The 22,484-nt window shown below is 41.5% G+C and overlaps 1 non-coding gene across 1 annotated transcript; it reads right to left on the bottom strand.

Moving 5' to 3' along the window:
• Positions 1–8,054: 8,054 nt before the first annotated feature.
• LOC141675701 (small nucleolar RNA R71) lies at positions 8,055–8,161 on the bottom strand. Its single transcript, XR_012556341.1, has one exon. It is a non-coding gene; the product is annotated as a small nucleolar RNA R71 (small nucleolar RNA).
• Positions 8,162–22,484: the final 14,323 nt, after the last annotated feature.

Raw genomic sequence — 22,484 nt, 5'->3', positions numbered from 1 at the left:
TTTTCATCATCCGTCGAGTCCACATCTGTCAACAATCCTTCAACCAAGTTGGATTCCAGCTACTCCTTACTCTTTTTCCAGGCTGCATCACAAAAGGACTCAATACCTTGAACTTTAGTGATTTGGGCATGGACATCTCTGGATGATTTCCACGATTTAATCACTTCATGTTCTCGTTCAAGCTGCTTCTTTAAAATCTCTTCTTTCTTCAAGGACTCAGTTAATTCATCCTTAGCAATTTTACATTCAATTCTCAATTTTTCAAATTCAATAAATTGAGACTCAAGCACATTATTCCTCTCACTTAAAAACAAATTATTTTCTTTAATTTTAGCAATTTCCTTGGTGAGGGACTTAAGTGTAACACGCAAGTGATATAATTCTGTGGACTTGTCATTTATGGCATCATTACACTGAGCTTTAGATAAATATGCTAGGTTAGTGGTGATTACCTGATTACTTGAAGAACTTGTTTCTGTTTCATCAGACTTGGCCATCAGGGCTAGATTGACATAGTTTGTTTCTTCATCTCCATCCAAACCATCTGCAGCACAGTCATTCTCCTGTGTGATAAAAGCCCTTTCCCTTTGTTTGAGCAGCTCAAAGTATTTCTGTTTATAATCAATAGGCTCAAACTTCTTCTTTCTAGAATCAGACTTTCGACATTCACTTGCAAAATGCCCTGCCAAGCCACATTTGAAACATTTGAATTTGGATCTATCCACCATGTTTCTACTTGGCTTGGCTGCTCCAAAATTCTTTTTGAATTTGAGCTTGGAAAATCTTCTAGATAGGAATGCTAGATGTTCATCAATATCATACATGTCATCTTGGCTCAAATGATCTTCATTTTCAGCTACCAGCCCTTTGCCCTTGCTTTCACATGCCTTTGATGTAGACTCAACAGCTTCTACCTTCATTTCTTTCTCCTTCTCTATCTCAGCAACCAGTGCTATGGATCCTCCTTTCTTCCTTCCTTTCTCTATCCTCCCATCTTGCTCTATTTCAAGCTCATAAGTTTTTAGGATGGCATATAGTCTCTCCAGGGTGAACTCCTTGTAATCCTGAGAATTTCTAAATGAGACTGTCATTGGCTTCCACTCTTTTGGAAGAGATCTAAGGAACTTGAGGTTAGAGTCTTTTATTTGATAGACTCTTCCATGCAACTTCAGAGCATTTAGTAGCTTTTTAAATCTACTAAAAATGTCAGTGAGAGACCCACTTTCTTCACAGTGGAAGTGCTCATTTTGCTGAATTAGCAGCTACATCTTATTCTCCCTTACTTGCTCAGTGCCATCACAAATAATTTGGATTGTATCCCAAACCTCTTTGGCTGTTTTGCAGTTAATGATGTTATCAAACATATCACCATCAACTCCATTGAATAATATATTCATGGCCTTCTTGTCTTTCCTGACTTGCTCAATATCAGGATCTGACCATTCATGCCTTGGTTTTGGAATAGATGGCTCATTGCCAGTTGCAGCTCTCATTGGTACATGAGGACCTCTCTCTATGCAATCCACATAGGCCTCATCTTGGGAAAGAAGATGTAGGTGCATCTTCACCTTCCAATGGTGATAATTGTCTTTGTCCAGAAAAGGAATTTTGACTCTAACATCCTTCTTGTTCATCTTACTGTTTGTTGTGATCTTTACACTCTTGTACTTGAACAGATTGCTTTGATACCAATTATTATTCCCTAACAATACAATAAGAATTACAGAAGGGGGGTTGAATGTAATTCTGGCTTCTTTTTTAAGATTTTAAAACAGTTCTTATTTGATAATATATAAGTGTTTGATTTGCAGAGTGCAGAATAAATAATTTATATGAATCAAAACACAAAGTAATAAAAACACAAGCTTTTAAAACTTTCTGGTGGATTTGAAAGTATCCACCATATATATATATATATCGAATAAGAACCCTGTGAAGCTTGAATAGCTCACAGCTGCTTACAAGTATGAACAGCTAAACTTACAGAGAAATGCTATAGAATACAGCTTGAAAATGTTTCTCTGAAAATGTGTGTGCTTAGTTAGTTAGTTGTTGCTCTACTAGCTACACTTGGTTTATATATCACCAAGTTTACATGATAATAAGACAAGATAATAAAACAAAACATATCTAGTTTAACTCCATGTTGCTTCACTACTCTATTCCAGCATCTTTGAATATCTTCATAATAGCATGAAAATGGTAATGCTTCTTTGTTCTCAAATTCCTGCTTAACAGGCTGCCACATTTCTTTTACAAACACCCAACGCATGTGACTGTGTTGTCACTGTCAATAGATATTTGAATTTGATCATCCGTCGGGTACATGCTTGTCATCCGTCAGGTAGCTTTATTGATCATCCGTCGGTAGCTTTGTTGATCATCCGTCGGGTAGCTATTTGTCACTTGTGTTATGGATCAAAAACTAAGATATATAATTGTTGTATTTATTACTAAGGAACGTGAGCTTCGAGGCTCGATTTGACTGCTCTTGTGTTTCGTGACTCGATCTGCCGTAACAAGATGCCTACGTACCTTACTGATTGTCAAGGATCAAGTCAAAAAACGTAGTTCTGATTTGTGGGGTGAGGCCCCTTATATAGATGTTGATGGTCCTTGAATTGGACTTGGTATAGGAGACTTGGTAGCCAAGTCTCAGAATTAGAATGGACTTTGGAGTCCTAAATAGTAGGAAACTGATTCCTTATCTTTCTAGGTCCCTTAGAGGCTAATCTGCAAGGATTTATGTCCTTATTGGGACTCTTCTCAATAGCTGATTTTTCCCTTATCAATTAATTATGAAATTAATTAATATTCAGGGTTTTTGGACCTTCTTTGTTCCATCAGGCCTGATCTGGTCCATCAGGCATGATCAATGTGTTACCCTTTCTGGTCTGAATGTCATACATCTTCTTATTGGGCCTAGCAGCGCAAATATAGTATTTAATTTACAAAATCAGGATTTATTAATCCCTATCATTTGCCCCCCAACTTTTGGGAAACCGTATAAGATTTCGCAAAAGTTAAGTTCATTCATTCCCTTACAGGGTATCGTTTTGCGTAAAGTGTGGAGCGACCTACACGTTTACAACGATTCGCCTTGTACGCGGCTTCAGGATCGTTTAAAAACTTCCTTTTTATTTATTTTTTCACATTTTCCTTATTTTTAGGAATTTTCTGGTATTTTTCAGGAATTTTCCCTTTATTTCCGAGATTTTTCCAAATTTTCTGCAATTTTTCACAAACATTTTTCAATTTTCAGCCCTTTTTCGACCAGGATCCTAGTCGAAATTTCGACCTGGATCCTAGTCGAATTTTGGGCCAGCCTTTCAATCCTGGTCGAAGGATTTCGACTAGGATCCACAACCTAGATTTCGACCAGGATCCTAGTCGAATCTTCGATCTGGATTTTGGTCGAAATTTATGTCTTTCTTTGCTTCCTGGTCATAAGGTTTCAACTAGGATTTACGACCCGGATTTCGACCAGGATCCTAGTCGAACCTTCGACCTGGATCTTAGTCGAAATTTGTGTATTCTTCGCTTCCTGGTCGTAAGGTTTCGACAAGGATTTACGACCTGGATTTCGACCAGGATCCTAGTCGAACCTTCGACCTGGATCTTAAACGAAATTTGTGTCTTTCTTTGCTTCCTGGTCGTAAGGTTTCGACTAGGATTCACGACCTGGATTTTGACCAGGATCCTAGTTGAAACTTTTACCTGAATCTTAGTCGAGGTTTCTGTGCTAATCCTCAAAACATATTGTGCTTGATTCAGGAATCTGACCCCAATCTTGGTCTTATTTACCTGGCTTCTCGACCTCAATCCTATTATTTTTTACCCGTAATGTTCGGGTGTCTGTTCGAAAGAATTCGAATAGAATTCACGACCTGGAATTCGACCTCAATCCTGGTCTTATTTACCTGGCTTCTCGACCTCAATCCTGTTATTTTTTACCCATAATTTTCGGGTGTCTGTTCAAAAGAATTCGAATAGAATTCACGACCTGGAATTCGACTTCAAACCTGGTCTGTATTGGGCTTCCTCCTAATTCAATTTGGATTGGGCCTTGTTTAGGTCTTCTCTTTTTAGGGCTTTGATTTGGGCCTGCATTCTTCTAAATCCTAATTGGATTTGGGCCTTCTATTTTTCCAAATCTCAATTGGATTTGGGCCTTCTATTTTTCCAAATCCTAATTAGATTTGGGCCTCCCATTGGGCCTCTTCCATATTAATCTAGACTTTAATATATTAAAACACCTTCTTTATAACTCTCTAGAATTCTCGGGAATTTTCATTTATTTCCTTTGGAATTCCTTGGAGTATTCTGGAACGTTCCATTTCTGGGCTTTCTTCTTTAGGCCTTTAATCTTACTGGGCTTTTTTGTCCCTTCGACTTCACTTTTTCTTCTATATAAAGGAGTGAGTAGAGTCTATTGCTCCTCACTTTCTCATTTCTAAATTCTCATTCTTTTTTCTTCTGTTAAGGATCCCAGAGAAATAACTGTAGGTCGGAGTATTTTGAGCCCCAAAGTCTCCATTTAGCAAGCCAGCCTCTTTTAGCAGCATTACTTCAGGTAAACACTTTTCCCTTTTTCTTCTTGTGCTCACTTTTGTATAGTTTGCGTTTAAAATTATCTTCTTATGTGCCCTTTTTTCAGATGGCTGATAAGAAAATGACTCGTTTGGCCAAGATGAACGTGGCCAGAAAGTCCAATGAATTCCCCATTTGATCAAGGTACACTTCCTTGATTGATATGATCAACACCCGAGGGGACGAGTACCCGTCTGATGCGCATTTAGACGCGCACGACCATAACAGTATCTTGCGGGATCCAAAAGAGCTGGACAAGTTGAGTGGTTGTATCAAAATCAAGGAACCTTTCAAGCTAGTTCTTGCGGGTCCGGCTGACAGGGCCTGTCAATGAAGGAAGGACGCACTATGCGTCTACAGGGACACTCTAAGGGCAGGTATCAGACTCCCCTTTCACCCATTTATCCCTGTTTTGCTAGCTGATGTGGGCATCAGCCCTTGCCAACTCCCTCATAACTCTTGGAGGTTGATTATGTGCTACATGTCGCAATGCGCCAAGCACAATGTCCCTACCTCGGTTGCTGTTTTTAGAAAGATTTGTCAGTTCAAGAATAGTCCTGACAAGAATCCGGGGTGGGTTTCTTTGAACCAGCGCCCAACCGTTCCCCACATAGTGAACGGGAAGTCCATCCCTGACAACAATTTGGGGTGGAAGAAAGATTTTCTGTACATCCTTTGGGAGGGTGGCGATTGGGGCACCCTATTTCATTCATCTTTTGGGCTAGCCGTAGATGGGAGCCCTAATGATATAGTTTTGTCTGAGGAGGAGACCAGAGCTTTCAACCTCCTTACTCAAGATAATGGGACTTCCCACTCTTGGGATCTTATCAGGGAGACCGTTCTTGTAGAACGTGGCCTTTCTCCCGTTCTTAAAAAGAGTATGTTTCCTTCCTTCTCTAGTTGTCTTCGTTTCTTCCACCTTTTACTTTGCTAATTTCTCAACTCACTTATCTTATTTGTTGCAGTGGCTGAGAAGATTGAGGAGGCTATAAAGCCTAAAGACCTGGAAACGACCAGGATGAAGCGTGCTGGAAAGGTCTTCAAAGACCCGCGCCTCGGGGATCATTTCCTGGAGTTCCTACTCCAGGTGAAGGAACCAGGCGAGGAAGGCCCCAGCCAACTTTTACGTACTAAATAAAAACCAGGGCTTTCTTCCAACCCGCTTGGGGAATCCGGGGCAAGGATTCGATTGTTGGCAACACAACGCTTGCCAAGGAATGGTCTATGCATTCCATTTCCCCGGTTGACTATCATGACCTTGTCCTTCAACAGGACATGGAGGCTAACGATCTTTTCGGAGCTCAGGATTTGGCGACGGTACATCTTTCTCTTTTGGCATTCATAGCTTTTTGCCGTAATTTTTCTCATTTCTCATTTTTGCTTTGTATCTTGTAGGCGAACATCCATTTTTAAGGGGCGATTCTGATAAGTGGCATTTTATACCACTTAGAACGTCTTATAATAGCTTGAATTGGTGTCTTGAAATCAAGTATTTTGTGTATTTGATGCGTTTGTCTAGTGTTTGTGCATTTCAGGGTATTAATTGCATTTTGGGAGAGAATTCATCAATAATAAGCCTTGACATGTGTTCAGCATTGCAAGTGGGAAGATGGGAGCAGATTGCAGCGAAGAAACGGAAGAAAAATGGATCAGTTTCCAGAAGGGGGCTGAGCGCCCTCTCAGCTCTGCTGAGCGACCGCTCAGGAAGCTGAGCGCCCGCTCAGGAATGCTTCTGAGTTAGCCGGGCTTTATGGGACCCCTATATAAGTAGATTTCAGAGATGTTTCACAAAGGTTGGATCATAGTATTAATCAAAGAGCGAGGAGATAAGGAAGAAGACCGTTTTAGCACACCACAATGAAGAGGAAGCATATTTTCTTGTGATTCTTTATTTCGTTGTAACGTTGGATGCTAGTTTTCTTTACTTTGAACCTATTTACTCTTGTGACGTACTCTGGTTTAATATAAGTAGTTTTAGTTATTATTCTCATATGTTATTATCATATTTTCATATGAACCCATGATGACGATGAGTGCTATCATTGGCTAATCGTGATTATGGGGTCGTAGCGGATTTACTATGGAATTCTTTAGTTAGTTGTTTAATACCTTAGTGTGTGATGATTGTATGATATCTAGTATTGGTTGTGCGTATTCGTCTTATGTGCGTCGCGAACATATAAGATAGGGTGTTAATCTCTTGTGAAGCGACGGTGGATCTTGAGATTTAGAACTTGTCATGCTAGCATAGGTTCATGTACGAGTATGCATGATTAGTGGGTAACTCTAACCGTTTTATTCGCCTTGTGTAATCAAAAGGAATAACTTGTGCTTAAATCGTTATGTTGTCAATTTTTGTAGACATATAGGGATTCAACATAATTGATGCCTATTCAACTTCTATCTTAATTGTGGATGCTTGGTAGAATGGTATTAGTACAATGAAAGTTGGCTTTTATCAGTTTCGTGTTATTCGATTAATATCATCATTGTTGCATTCTAAGGGTAATAACAATGGCTATTGAAGGAAGTAGTAATGAAGTTGTGATCTCATGAGTGTTTTAATATTATTAATTCAAGTGTTAATTAAGCGTTTAATTCTCGTAGTTAATTGTAGTTAATAACTAGTTAATCAATTTAAGTGTTATTATCTTAACATTGAGAAGTAATCATACATTGGTGAGTGAGTTTAATTGAACATAATTAGTCCGAGTCTCTGTGGGAACGAACTAGAAAGTATTCTATATTACTTGCGAACGCGTATACTTGCGTGTGTTATTAGCGCGTGTTTTCGCCCTAACAAGTTTTTGGCGCCGCTGCCGGGGACTCGGCGTATTTGTTTAGTTTATGTACTTACCATCATTGGTCATTAGGACTCAGTGATTAAGACATGTTACTTATTGTTTCCGGTTGTGTTTCAGGTACTTTAGCGAGCGTTTATGCAAACTCGTTCTCGTACTCGCAAGAGGACTTTAGATACGGCTGAGGAGACAGACGAAGTTCTTGATATTCTGGAGAAGATAGATTTTAAAGATTCGAATTCAGAAAGTGAGCAGAAAGAACCATTAATCATGGGTGATCGTATTGTTCAGGAAGATCCAGCTCTTATGGATTTTTCTCGGCCTAAAATTGATGATATTCAGTCTAGCATCATGCAACCGGCTATTGAGGCCAATAACTTTGAAATCAAGCCGGGCACTATTCAGATGGTGCAGAATTATGTTTCTTTCGGAGGTGCTACGACTGAAGACCCCAACATGCACATAAGGAATTTTGTCGAGATCTGCAGTACTTTCAAGTATAATGGTGTGACTGATGAGGCTATCAAGCTGAGGCTTTTCCCATTCTCTCTGAGGGATAAAGCTAAGGACTGGTTATATTCTGAACCAGCTGGGTCTATCACTACTTGGCAAGATCTTGCGCAAAAGTTTCTGGTTAAGTTTTATCCAATGGCGAAGACTGCGGCTATGAGGAGTGCTCTTACTCAGTTTGCGCAGCAACCTACAGAATCTATGTGCGAAGCTTGGGAGCGCTATAAAGAGATGTTGAGAAAGTGTCCACATCATGGAATGCCTGATTGGATGGTGATCACTGGTTTCTATAATGGTTTGGGGGCCCAATCTCGGCCCATGCTCGATGCAGCAGCTGGAGGCGCCTTGTGGGCCAAAAGCTATACTGAGGCTTATAATCTTATTGAGACTATGGCTGTAAATGAGCATCAAAACCCAACTCAAAGGATGATGCCTGGGAAGGTAGCAGATATTCTAGAAGTCGATGCAGCTACAGCTATTACAGCGCAGCTCCAAGCGCTGTCTATGAAGGTCGATTCTCTAGCCACCTATGGGGTCAATCAGATAGCTATGGTCTGTGAGCTTTGTGCAGGTTCTCATGCTATGGATCAGTGTTCTCTTGTTAATGAATCTGTGCAGTATGTGAACAATTATCAGCGACAGCAGCAGCCTGTGCCAGCTACGTATCATCCTAACAACAGAAATCATCCAAATTTCAGCTGGAGTAATAATCAGAATGCTATTCAGCAACCATATCAGCAAGGCGTGAGTAAATAGTTCAATCCACCTGGATTCCAGCAACCACAGCATTATGCTCAAAGGCAATCATATCCTCAACAAGGAGGTGCAGCTCCACCCTCTAGTGCTGATTTTGAGGAACTTAAGCTATTGTGCAATAGTCAGGCGGTTTCTATCAAGACCTTGGAAAATCAAATCGGTCAAATAGCCAATGCAGTGCTCAATCGTCAACCTGACACACTTCCCAGTGATACTGAAGTGTCAGGCAGGAAGGAAGCTAAAGATCAAGTCAAGGCTATTACCTTAAGGTCTGGAAAAGTTGCTGATGCTGAAAAAGCAAAAGAAGGAGAAGCTGAAGTTGGTGATGAAGAAGCTAAGCAAAAGGAGAAAGCGGCGGAACCAAGGAAGACTACTATTGAACACACTCTGCCTAAGGGTAATACAGGGGAGAAACAGCTCTATCCTCCACCAACTTTCCCTAAGAGATTGCAACAACAAAAGCTGGATAAGCAGTTCGATAAGTTTCTGGAGGTGTTCAAGAAACTTCATATCAATATACCTTTCGCTGAGGCTCTAGAGCAAATGCCTAGTTATGCAAAATTTATGAAGAGTATTCTTTTAAGGAAGGTGAAACTGGATGACCTTGATACCATTGCTCTAACGGAAGAATGCAGTGTTGTGCTGCAACAAAAGTTACCTCCAAAGCTTAAAGATCAAGGTAGCTTCACCATTCCTTGCACTATTGGCAAGTTGTCTTTTGACAAGTGCCTTTGTTATTTGGGAGAAAGCATCAACCTGATGTCGTTGTCGATCTTTAAAAAGTTGAATTTTCCTGATCCAAAGCCCACCTACATGTCTCTACAATTGGCTAATCGTTCTATTACATACCCACGAGGCATAGTGGAGGATGTGCTAGTAAAGGTGGATAAGCTCTTCTTTCCTGCAGACTTTGTTATTCTGGATTTCGAGGAAGATAAGAAGATTCCCATAATCTTGGGAAGACCTTTCTTGGCTACAGGCCGTACCTTGATAGATGTGCAGAAAGGTGAACTTACAATGCAGGTGCAGGATCAGGATGTGACATTCAATGTATTCAAAGCAATGAAATTCCCTACAGAAGATGAGGGGTGCTTTCAAGTGGATTTGATTGATTCTGCGGTTACTTCAGAACTTGATCATATGCTAATGACTGATGCATTAGAGAAAGCCTTAGTGGGGGATTTTGACAGTGATGATGAGGATGGCAATGAGAAACTACAATATCTAAATGCTTCACCCTGGAGGCAAAAGCTAGACATGCCATTTGAATCTCTTGGTACCTCTGACCTCAAAAATGCTGAAGGAAAGCTCAAACCAACTATTGAGGAAGCACCTACCTTGGAGCTTAAACTATTGCCTTAACACTTGAGGTATGCTTTTTTAGGTGATGCATCTACTTTACCTGTTATTACTGTATATGACCTTTTAGGTAGTGAGGAGGACAAGCTCTTAAGGATCTTGAGAGAATTCAAATCGGTTATCGGACGGACTATAGCAGACATAAAAGGGATCAGCCCTTCATACTGTATGCATAAGATTCTGCTAGAAGAGGGTAGTAAGCCGACTGTTGAGCAACAGCGCAGACTTAATCCTATCATGAAAGAAGTGGTGAAGAAAGAAATTCTGAAGTGGCTGGATGCAGGAATAATTTATCCTATTTCTGACAGTTCTTGGGTTAGCCCCGTGCAATGTGTACCTAAGAAAGGAGGTATCACTGTGGTAGCAAATGAAAAGAATGAGCTCATCCCCACGAGAACAGTCACAGGATGGAGGGTATGCATGGATTACAGAAAGTTGAACAAGGCCACGAGGAAGGATCACTTCCCTCTTTCGTTTATTGATCAGATGCTTGACAGGTTAGCCGGGCATGAGTATTATTATCTTCTGGATGGTTATTCGGGGTATAATCAGATCTGTATTGCACCAGAGGATCAAGAAAAGACTACCTTCACTTGTCCATTTGGCACATTTGCTTTTTGCAGAGTTTCATTTGGGTTATGTGGCGCACCGGCCACTTTTCAGAGATGTATGATGGCTATATTCTCTGACATGATTGGAAATAATGTCGAGGTGTTCATGGACGACTTCTCCATCTTTGGACATTCGTATGATGAATGTTTGAATAATCTTCGCGCAGTACTCAAAAGGTGTGTGGAAACTAATTTGGTGCTCAATTGGGAAAAATGTCATTTTATGGTGCGTGAAGGCATTATTCTTGGGCATAAGGTCTCTAGCAAGGGTCTTGAGGTGGATAAAGCCAAGGTGGGAGTCATTGAAAATCTTCCACCGCCCATTTCTGTGAAAGGAATCCGTAGTTTTCTTGGTCATGCGGGTTTTTATCGGCGTTTCATCAAGGACTTTTCAAAGATATCTAAGCCGTTGTGCAACTTGCTTGAGAAGGATGTGCCTTTTAAATTTGATGATGACTGCTTGACGGCTTTCGAGACTCTCAAGCAGAGTTTGATAACTGCACCAGTTATTACAGCACCTGATTGGACAGAGTCTTTTGAGATGATGTGCGATGCGAGTGATTATGCGGTGGACGCAGTTCTTGGGCAGCGCAAGAATAATCTCTTTCATGTGGTCTACTATGCTAGCAAGACCTTAAATGGGGCCCAAATGAACTACACCACTACTGAGAAGGAGCTCCTGGCTATAGTCTTTGGTTTCGAAAAATTTCGATCTTATTTGCTTGGGACAAAGGTGACAGTGTTCACGGATCATGCGGTCATGCGCTATATGGTTTCCAAAAAGGATTCGAAGCCAAGACTCATTCGTTGGGTGCTCTTACTACATGAATTTGAGCTAGAGATCAAGGATCGAAAGGGTACTGAGAATCAAGTAGCTGACCATCTCTCTAGATTGGAGAATCCCGAGTCTACTTCACATGATAAGACATTGATCAACGAATCTTTTCCGAATGAGCAGTTGTTCGCAGTTCAGGAGGAAGAGCCATGGTTCGCAGATATTGTGAATTATCTTGTAAGCAATATAATGCCTCCTAATCTGACCACATCTCAAAAGAAGAAGTTTCTGCATGAGGCGGAGTGGTATATGTGGGATGAACCGGATTTATTTAGACAGGGAGCTGACCAGATCATCAGGAGATGTATCCCATTCTGTGAGACGGAGGGGATATTACGAGACTGCCACTCCACAGTTTATGGTGGACACTATGGTGGTGAGAAGACGGCAGCTCGTATTCTGCAAGCAGGTTTTTTCTAGCCTACTTTGTTTAAGGATGCTCATCAGTTCGTTTTAAGGTGTGATCGTTGCCAAGTGGGAAATCTTACGAGAAAGGATGAAATGCTGTTAAATGTGATGCTTGAAGTCGAGGTCTTTGATGTTTGGGGAATCGATTTCATGGGGCCTTTTGTCTCGTCCTGCAATAATAAGTACATCTTGCTGGCAGTCGATTATGTCTCAAAATGGGTAGAAGTCAAAGCTCTACCGACAAATAATGCAAAGGCAGTGTTGAATTTTCTTCATAAGCAGATTTTCACAAGGTTTGGAATGCCACGAGTAATCATAAGTGATGAAGGGTCGCATTTCTGCAACCGTAAGTTTACTTCTATGATACAGCGCTACAATGTGAATCATCGTGTTGCTACTGCCTATCATCCGCAAACAAATGGTCAAGCGGAAATGTCTAATAGAGAGATCAAGTGCATTTTAGAGAAGGTTGTTTGTCCGTCAAGGAAGGATTGGTCGTTAAAGCTCGATGAAGCTGTTTGGGCTTATAGAACAGCATATAAGACCCCACTTGGGATGTCCCCGTTTCAACTTGTGTATGGTAAGGGATGTCATTTACCTGCGGAGCTTGAGCATAAGGCCTATTGGGCGTTGAAGAAGTTGAACCTGGATCTAGATGCAGCTGGAAAGAAGCGAATGCTTCAGCTTAATGAACTTGATGAATTTCGACTCCAAGCGTACGAGAACAACAAAATGTACAAGGAAAAAGTGAAAGGTGGCACGACAGGAAGCTTCATCCTAAGTTATTTGTACCGGGGCAGCAAGTTCTTTTATTCAACTCTCGTCTCCGACTTTTTCCTGGGAAGTTGAAATCAAGGTGGTCTGGACCTTTTATTGTCAAAACTGTGTTTCCACATGGAGCGGTGGAGATTTTTGAGAATGATCCGGACCAAGTATTCAAGGTTAATGGTCAGCGTTTGAAGCACTACTATGGGGACACTGCAAACCGAGAAGTGGTTAGTGCCATTTTATTGTCAACTTGAGTAAGGTACGCTACGTCAAGCTAATGACGAAAAAGAAGCGCTTCTTGGGAGGCAACCCATGATTAGTTGTTACAGGAACCCTTAGAAGTTGGTAACCTATCCAAAACCACAAAAAAATCAGAAAAACAGGGCAAGGAAAAAAAATTCCAGAAAACCCCTGAGCGCCCGCTCAGCTCTGCTGAGCGACCGCTCAGCAAGCTGAGCGCCCGCTCAGGGGCCGACTGGGAGATTTTTTTTTAAGTTCAATACAAATCTGAAAAATAAAAAAAACAAAATACAGCCTATTACCCACGACCTATTTCCCCATTATCCCATGTTTTTAACCCTCAAACCCACTCCTAATCAAATTTTACCCTAATCTATACCCTATATATACATACACCTATTCCATATACTCCCCATACACTTTCAAACCATAAACTCTCTCCCAAATCCAAAAACACAAATTTTAAATACTTTTACTCAATTTCGATGGTACCCTAGAGATCCAGGACTATCGATAGCAGTAGCACTGTCCCTATTGCTGAGTCTTCGAGGGGTACTGCTGCGAGGCCTTGTTTGAATGATAGGGCTGCTGAGGAGGAGTACACTAGGCTTCTGGGTAAGCCGATTTTGAAGGAGAGGGGGTTCTTACCATCGGGGAGGGATGGTGAGTTGTTGCCTATGATTGCTGAGAAGGGTTGGATTACTTTCTGTGAGTCTCCTGAAGCAGTTCCGATGAGCGTGGTTCGCGAGTTTTATGCGAACGCGAAGGCTGAGAAGAATGGGTATTCTGTGGTTCGGGGGATGACGGTGGATTATCACCCTGCGGCGATTCACCGTGTGATTGGGCAGCGACAGAGGAAGCCCACGGAGGAGATTTGGAACGAGAAGACTATTGAGGATTTTGACTTAGACTTGATTTGTGCTACTCTCTGTAGGCCGGGCATAGTTTGGACCTTCAAAACTAGGACTAACGAGTATCGCCATTTTCCGGCGATTGCGATGAACAGGTATGCCCGTGCATGGAATGCTTTTATTTGCGCTAATATTCTGCCTACTTCACATGCACATGAGGTCACAGTTGAGAGAGCACAGTTATTATGGGGAATTTTGAATGAGGAGTACTATGTGGACCTTGGTGAGTTCATCTACCAAGGAATTCGGAAGTTTTTGAGGGGAGCTAAGCACATGAACATCCCTTATGCATCCACGGTTACAAAGCTTTGCCGAGCAGTGGGAGTTCAGTGGCCGTCTCATGAGCAGTTGCAGTTGCCGGCCGCTCCTATTGACTCCGGGACTCTGCATGCGATGCAGGAGTGGACCGGTAGTGAGCCCGAGGAGCATGGGCTGGGTTATCATCTTCCAGGAGGGCGTCCAGCACGAGGTGCTACCATGGCGAGGCCAAGGTGAGATGAGGCTGGTTCTTCTAGAGCTCAGAAGGGTGTTGGGATGGCTGATGCCTAGTATAGGAGGCTGTCGAGGAGGATGGACGCTATGTACGAGACACAGAGCAGGTTTGCTCAGGAGCTCACCCTTGCACTTGGGACTGCTTTTCGAGGCCTTGGAGCTGACATCCAGTGGCCATTTTTTGGTGAGGACTCTGCATATCCGCCTCCTGATACACCACCCTCTGAGGGTGATGATGATGATGATCTCTCCGAGTAGGTATACTCTGTGTTCCTTTCTACTACCTTCACTGGGGACAGTGAAGATTTTAAGTTTGGGGGTGGTAGTTAAGGAATATTTTTTATGTGTGTCGTATAGTTGCATATTCATGATAGTTTAGTTCATATAATTGCGTAATTTTTGGTATATAGTTTTTTTTATTATTTATAGCTTTATTTATCATGTCATGTAGCTCATGCATATACCATGATCCCTTTTGCGCTGATTTACCAATTAATTTGTGATATTGATGCGAGTGTAGTGATAGCGTTGAAGTGATGTTGAGTCGTGTAGGTTGATATGCATGCTAGAAATACTTGTAATTTCACTAAGTCTTAGAGAATGCTTAAGGACTAGATTGTTGTTATGGTTCGATGGTTTTCGAGGTTAATCTATTGATTATGCTTAGAATTTTATAATAGGTTCTTAGTGATAAAAGAAATGAAAAGAAAAAATGGAGTGAAAAATGGAATTCATTGCTAATTGTGGCTAGGCGTCAAATGGCTAGTAGCCGGCTCATATTTTTATGTGAGTAGTCTAGGGTTGAGCAAGATGGAGCGAAACGCACTTGCTCAAAAATTTTGAGAAAAAAAAAAGAAAAAAAATAGAAAAAAGAAAGAAAAAAAGAGAGTTAATGCATAATTGATCACGAGTGGGCTCTTTGGTATTCGAGTTATTAAGTTCTTAGGGGACTTTGTGCCTAGTGACCTAAGGCTTTTATAGTCTGGGATCCGCTATCCTAACGCTCGCTACATGGATGCCATTGCATAAGTCTTTTGTGGACCTCACTCATTGCACGGTCAAATAAGCATTTGTTGTTATAAATAAAAAACATGATTCCGTAATAAGCTCTAGAAATCTTGAAGTGTTATAAATCACTTTGTGCCTAGAATTTTTATTCTTCGTATAATCATGCGATTGCCTTGAGGATAGTTGAGTTATGATAATGGATCTAGTTTCAAAGCATATCTGTTAAGCATCTGCACACACCACGTTTCTGGCTGTATGTTAGTTTGCATGATTTGATTGAACTTTATTCGCCTAATTGCATTTGTTGAGATGTCGTAAGTTGGTTGGTTTGGTCATAGTAAGGGGGATCGCTGCATTTCATATAGATTGCATTCATTCATATTTTTGTTTTGTTTTTGAGTCTGTGACGCTTGAGGACAAACATCGATTTAAGTTTGGGGGTGTAATAAGTGGCATTTTATACCACTTAGAACGTCTTATAATAGCTTGAACTGGTGTCTTGAAATCAAGTATTTTGTGTATTTGATGCATTTTTCTAGTGTTTGTGCATTTCAGGGTATTAATTGCATTTCGGAAGAGAATTCATCAATAATAAGCCTTGGCATGTGTTTAGCATTGCAAGTGGGAAGATAGGAGCAGATTGCAGCGATGAAACGGAAGAAAAATGGATCAGTTTCCAGAAGGGGGCTGAGCGCCCGCTCAGGAATGCTGAGCGGCCGCGCAGGGTCGGATTTTTAGAATTAATATTTTAGACTCCTATTTATGTTTGACTTCCAACTTCTGAGTTAGCTGGGCTTTATGGGACCCCTATATAAGTAGATTTCAGAGACGTTTCACAATGGTTGGATCGTAGTATTAATCGAAGAGCGAGGAGATAAGGAAGAAGACCGTTTTAGCACACCACAACGAAGAGGAAGCATATTTTCTTGTGATTCTTTATTTCGTTATAACGTTGGATGCTAGTTTTCTTTACTTTGAACCTATTTACTCTTGTGATGTACTCTGGTTTAATATAAGTAGTTTTAGTTATTATCATGTTTTCATATGAACCCATGATGATGATGAGTGCTATCATGGGCTAATCGTGATCATGGGGTCGTAGCGGATTTACTATGGAATTCTTTAGTTAGTTGTTTAATACCTTAGTGTGTGATGATTGTATGATATCTAGTATTGGTTGTGCGTATTCGTCTTATGTGCGTCGCGAACATATAAGATAGGGTGTTAATCTCTTGTGAAGCGACGATGGATCTTGAGATTTAGAACTTGCCATGCTAGCATAGGTTCATGTACGAGTATGCATGATTAGTGGGTAACTCTGACCATTTTATTCACCCTATGTAATCAAAAGGAATAACTTGTGCTTGAATCATTATGTTGTCAATTTCTATAGACATATAGGGACTCAACATAATTGATGCCTATTCAACTTCTATCTTAATTGTGGATGCTTGGTAGAATGGTATTAGTATAATGAAAGTTGGCTTTTATCAGTTTCGTGTTATTCGATTAATATCATCATTGTTGCATGCTAAGGGTAATAACAATGGCTATTGAAGGAAGTAGTAATGAAGTTGTGATCTCATGAGTGTTTTAATATTGTTAATTCAAGTGTTAATTAAGCGTTTAATTCTCGTAGTTAATTGTAGTTAATAACTAGTTAATCAATCTAAGTGTTATTATCTTAACATTGAGAAGTAATCATACATTGGTGAGTGAGTTTAATTGAACATAATTAGTCTGAGTCTCTGTGGGAACGAACTAGAAAGTATTATATATTACTTGCGAACGGGTATACTTGCGAATGCGTATACTTGCGTGTGTTATTAGCGCGTGTTTTCGCCCTAACAGATTCACCAAGCCAAGGCTTGGAAAGTTGGCCTAGAGGATGCAAACAAGAAGCTGGAGGAGGCCAACCAGAGGATAGAGGCTCTTGAAGCCCAACTTGCCTCATCAACTTCTAACCTTGAAACGACCCGAGCTGAGAATGTTATCCTCAAGGCTCAAAAAGACAAAGCTTTTGACGGCTGGATGGATACTCAGGAATTTAAGGATTTAATGGTGGAGCATGATGCCCTCCTACATCCAGTCAGCTATAAGGAAGGTTGGGACGCTACTGTGGAGGCTATCCAGGAAGAATTTCCTGAGGTTCTTGAACAATCTCCTTTCCCCTGCCCTGTGAAAGTCCCAGCACTTGGGGGCGTTGCAGATAAGCTCGCCGATCTGATTAAGGACGGCCCATCGGGGAGTCAAGGCCAAGGCCAAAAAAGGAAGGAGCTTGAATCCAGCTCTGAAGAGGAGGAATCTTCTTCTGAGGAGGAGCCTGAGCCCGTTATAAAGAAGGCCAGGGTAGATAAGCCTCCAAAGCCAGCGTCTCCTAAACCAGTGTCTTCTGCGGCCTCCTAGGCGTCCGAGGATAGTTCCGAGGGAACCTCTGCGGAGACTTCCGAAGAGACATCTGAGGGACCGACTGGAGAGACATCCGAGGAGACTTCGGATAGTGGTTCCGAAGAGTCTGAGCCTTCCGAGGCCTAAGTTTTATGTATTTCTTCTTTTTTAGACAATATTTGAACTTTGTAATTGACTTTTATTATTTTCAGTTGTATTTGCCCAAGCATCATCGTATTTTTTCTGATTTTTCAAACTCAATTTTATAACTTGGTTTTATCCTTCAGAATCCATCAATCTAATAGGCTAAGATTAAGTCAAACGCTTTTTATTATAACTTGGTATTCTTGATACCTTACATGAAATGGGTTCAACCCTGATAAAATCTAAAACATATCTTCTATATAAAAAATCCTAAGCAAGCAAAGCTTCAAGGTGCTTTTAAACCTACTTGTCACTCTGACAAGTGAGAATCGTACTTTAACTGTTCTACACATAGTAAACCTTCAGGTTTTGGGCATGCCAAGTTCTCGGGACTTCAAAACCATCCATAGTCTCCAGCTTGTAGGTTCCTCTACCCTGAACGCTCTTGACTTTGTATGGCCCTTCCCAATTTGGGGCAAGTTTCCCTTTCTGCCCTATGCCAGAAGCTTCCACTTTCCTCAAGACTAAGTCACCTTGTTTGAAGAACCTTTCTTTAACCCTTAGGTTGTAGTAGAACGAAGCTTTTTTCTGATATTCCACTATCTTCGCATGTGCCTCATCTCGTACTTCATCAATTAGATCCAGGGCTGACCTTTGCCCTTCTTCATTTTCCTTAGCATTGAAAGCTTGAATCCTGGGGGAGGAATGTGATATCTCTACAGGAACAACTGCTTCTGCACCATATGCTAACATAAAGGGAGTTGCTCCAGTCGTGACTCTACATGTAGTCTTATAAGCCCATAGTATTGGGAGTATTTCATCCACCCATTTATTCCTTGACTTCTCGATCCTCTTCTTTAGTCCATCCAGGATTATTCGATTCGCCACTTCCGCTTGCCCATTGGCTTGCGGGTGAGCCACAGAGGTGAATCGTAACTCAATTTCATTCTCCTCACAATACTTCTTGAATTCTTCATTGTTGAATTGTGTTTCATTGTCAGTGACTAGGATGCGGGGAATTCCATACCGGCACATAATATTTTCCCACAGGAATTGTGCAACTTGTTTAGTTATGATTTTGGCCAAAGGCTTGGCTTCAATCCACTTAGTAAAATAATCAATGGCTACAATCAGGAACTTCCTTTGTGCCGTGGCCATGGGGAAAGGTCCCAGTATATCCATTCCCCACATAGCAAAGGGGATGGGCGAGTTGATGGAGGTCAGCATCTCGGGGGGTTGTCTAACGACCGGTTCATGCTTCTGACAGCGGTCACACTTCTTCACATATTCTTTGGCATCAGCCATCATTTCTGGCCAATAGAAGCCTAAACGGGTTATCTTATGAGCTAAGGCCCTGCCCCCCAAGTGTTTCCCACAAATACCTTCATGTACTTCTTCAAGAGCCAAGCGTGCCTCATCGGGCCTGAGACACCTTAAGTAAGGAACCAAGAAAGATCTTTTATACATAATCCCATCTATCAAAGAGTACCTTAGTGCTCGAACAGCTAACTTCCGTGCTTCAGTTGGATCATTTGGTAACCAACCAGTTTGAATGTGGGCCTTAATGGGATCTATCCATGACGTCCCCAGGCCTATAGGAGCTACAAGCTTAACATCGATGCTCCGTGTCTTCAAAACGCGGAAGTATACACTTCCTGAACTTTCTTCCATCTCAGATGAAGCAAACTTTGATAATGCATCTGCCTTAGCATTTTCCTCCCTTGGAATGTGCTCAATATGGCATTCATCGAATTGGGTCATCACAGCCCTTACCAGGAGGACATACTTAGCCATCGTATCATCCATTGCCTCAAACTCTCCCTTTACCTGGGATACGATCAGCTTCGAGTCTCCACGGACTTTTAAGTTCTTGACTCTAAGTATTCCTGCTAGGCTGAGGCCAGCTATCAGAGCTTCATATTCTGCCTCATTGTTTGTAGTTGGGAAGTCTAACTTTATGGCATACTCAATTAAGAACCCATCAGGGCTTTGTAAAACCAAACCTGCTCCACTTGAATTTGTTTTTGATGCTCCATCAAAATAGATAACCCAATATTCTTTCTCCTTATCATCCTTTTCTTTGTCCCCCTTATCAACTTCCTTGTCTTGAGGTATGGTATCTTCCTGCCCCCCGACTTCTTGGTTGGGTATGTTACATTCCACCATGAAGTCAGCTAACACCTGGGCTTTTATTATCGTTCGTGGCTTATACTTGATGTCGAATTCTCCCAGCTCTATTTCCCACTTGATCAACATCCCACTAGCCTTGGGACTATGAATGATATTTCTCAGGGGCTGATTTGTTAACACCTCAATTTGATGAGCCTGAAAGTAAGGACGCAACTTTCTTGAAGCCATTACCAAGGCTAAAGCAAACTTCTCAATAGTTGAATAATTCAACTCAGCGACATGCAGAATTTTGCTGACATAGTATACAGGTTTCTGGATTTTCAGTTCCTCTTTAACCAATACAGCGCACAAGGCACTTTCTGAAATGGCCAAGTACAATTATAAAACCTCATTCAAAACTGGCTTGGCCAACAACGGGGCCTGGGCCATATATTTCTTTAATTCCTCAAATGCCTTCTGGTTTTCCTCACTCCATACAAAGTTCTTAATGTTCTTTAGTGACTTAAAGAATGACAAGCACTTGTCTCCTGACTTGGAGATGAATCGTCCCAGCGCAGCAACCCTTCCCGTGAGCTTCTGAACATCCTTGCCATTTTTTGGTGGCTCCATGTCAAGGATTGCCTTTATCTTATCGGGGTTGGCCTCGATCCCTCTCTTGGAGACCATCAACCCCAAAAATTTTCCAGATCCTACTCCGAAAGCTCACTTCGTAGGATTTAACATCATTTTATGGTACCTCAGGACCTCGAAAGCTTCCCTCAAATGGGTTATATGATCAGTCTTTAATAGACTCTTGACTAACATGTCATCAACATAGACTTCCATAGTCTTGCCAATAAGATCCTTAATAATTTTATTTACCAACCTTTGATAGGTGGCTCCTGCATTCTTACGACCAAATGCCATAACAAGATAACAATAAATACCAAAGTCAGTGATGAATGATACCTTTAGAATGTCATCCTTGTGCATCTTAATCTGATTGTATCCACTAAATCCATCCATGAAGCTTAGCATCTCATGCCCAGCAAGGCCATCTATCAAAGTATCAATCCTAGGTAAAGGAAAACACTCCTTAGGGCATGCATCATTCAGATCAGTGAAGTCTATACACATCCTCCATTTTCCATTGGCCTTCTTCACCATTACAGGGTTTGCTAAATATTCAGGAAACTGTATCTCCTCAATGAAACCAGCTTCTAAGAGCTTCTCAACCTCCTGTTTTATAGCTTCTTGTCTTTCCGGGGCAAAGTTTATTTTCTTTTGCTTCACCGTCTTCCGATTTGGGTCCATATTCAACTTGTGGGTAATCAGTTCCGGGTCTATGCCTGGCATATCAGCTGCTGACCATACAAATACATCACTATTTTCTTGCAAAAATCTCACCAACTTCCCTCTAAGGGGCTCCTCGAGTGTGGCTCCAATGAAAGTCACCCTCTCAGGATTCTCGGGGGCTAAAGAAATCGAAGCCAAGTCTTCTGCTTGCTTTCGTCTTTTCTCATCATTCTCTCGGATATCCATATCTTCAATAGGAAGAACCTGCCCCCAACTCCATCTGCCCTTAAAGAGGCTACATAACAGCTTCTAGCCATTTTTTGATCTCCTCTCTCTTCTCTAATCCCATTCCGGGTGGGAAACTTCATAACTGAATGGTAGGAAGAAGGGACTGCCTTGAAGGCATGTATCCCTGTTCTCCCCATGATAGCATTATAAGTTGAACTAGCCTTTACCACCACAAAGTCCAACATCTGCGTTGCTATCCCTTCCACGGGACACTCTACTCCCGCAAATCCATATATCGGCATGTCGGTTGGGGTCAATTGGGAGTCGTTATATCTTATCCTTAGAAAGGCGTCATGGAGCAAGATATCCACTGAAGCACCATTATCCACAAGGACCCTCTTGACCGGGCTATTTCCTATTATCGGTGTTATGACCAACGGGTCGTCATGAGGGAATTTCACACCCTTTAGGTCAGTATCATCAAAAGCCAATGTTACTTCTATCCTGACCCTCTTCGGGGCTTCTCCAACAATATGCATTACCTCTCTATTATATGCTTTTCTGGAGTTCCTGGATAATCCAGCAGCAGTTGGTCCTCCAAAGATTGTGTTTATCACAGGCCCTCGAGGTCGCGGCCCTCCAAAAATTGTGTTTATAACCGGTCCTCTAGGCTGGGGATTCCGCCCCTGATCGTCTTGGTCCCTCCTACGATCTTCAAAGTTCTTCCTTCCATTATTATTCCTATCCCCTCCTTCTCCAGTGTATTTGTTCAATCTTCCTTTTCGAATGAGGAACTCAATTTCATCTTTCAGCTGTCTACACTCATCGGTGTCATGACCAACATCTTTGTGAAATCTGCAATACTTGCTCTTATCTAGCTTGGCAGGATCAGCCTTCAAGGGCTTAGGCCAATGAATATCTCGATCTTTCTCGATCTCCATCAAGATCTGGCTTCTAGGAGTATTCAGCTTAGCGTATTCAGTGAACTTTTGCCCAGGTCCTCCCTTCTTGGGGGCTGAATCAAGGTTTT

Source organism: Apium graveolens, chromosome 7 (assembly GCF_009905375.1).
Source record: "Apium graveolens cultivar Ventura chromosome 7, ASM990537v1, whole genome shotgun sequence".
In the NCBI taxonomy this organism is placed as follows: Eukaryota; Viridiplantae; Streptophyta; class Magnoliopsida; order Apiales; family Apiaceae; genus Apium; species Apium graveolens.
The sequence above is the reverse complement of the archived record's forward strand: the minus strand, read 5'-3'. Positions and strand labels throughout refer to the sequence as shown.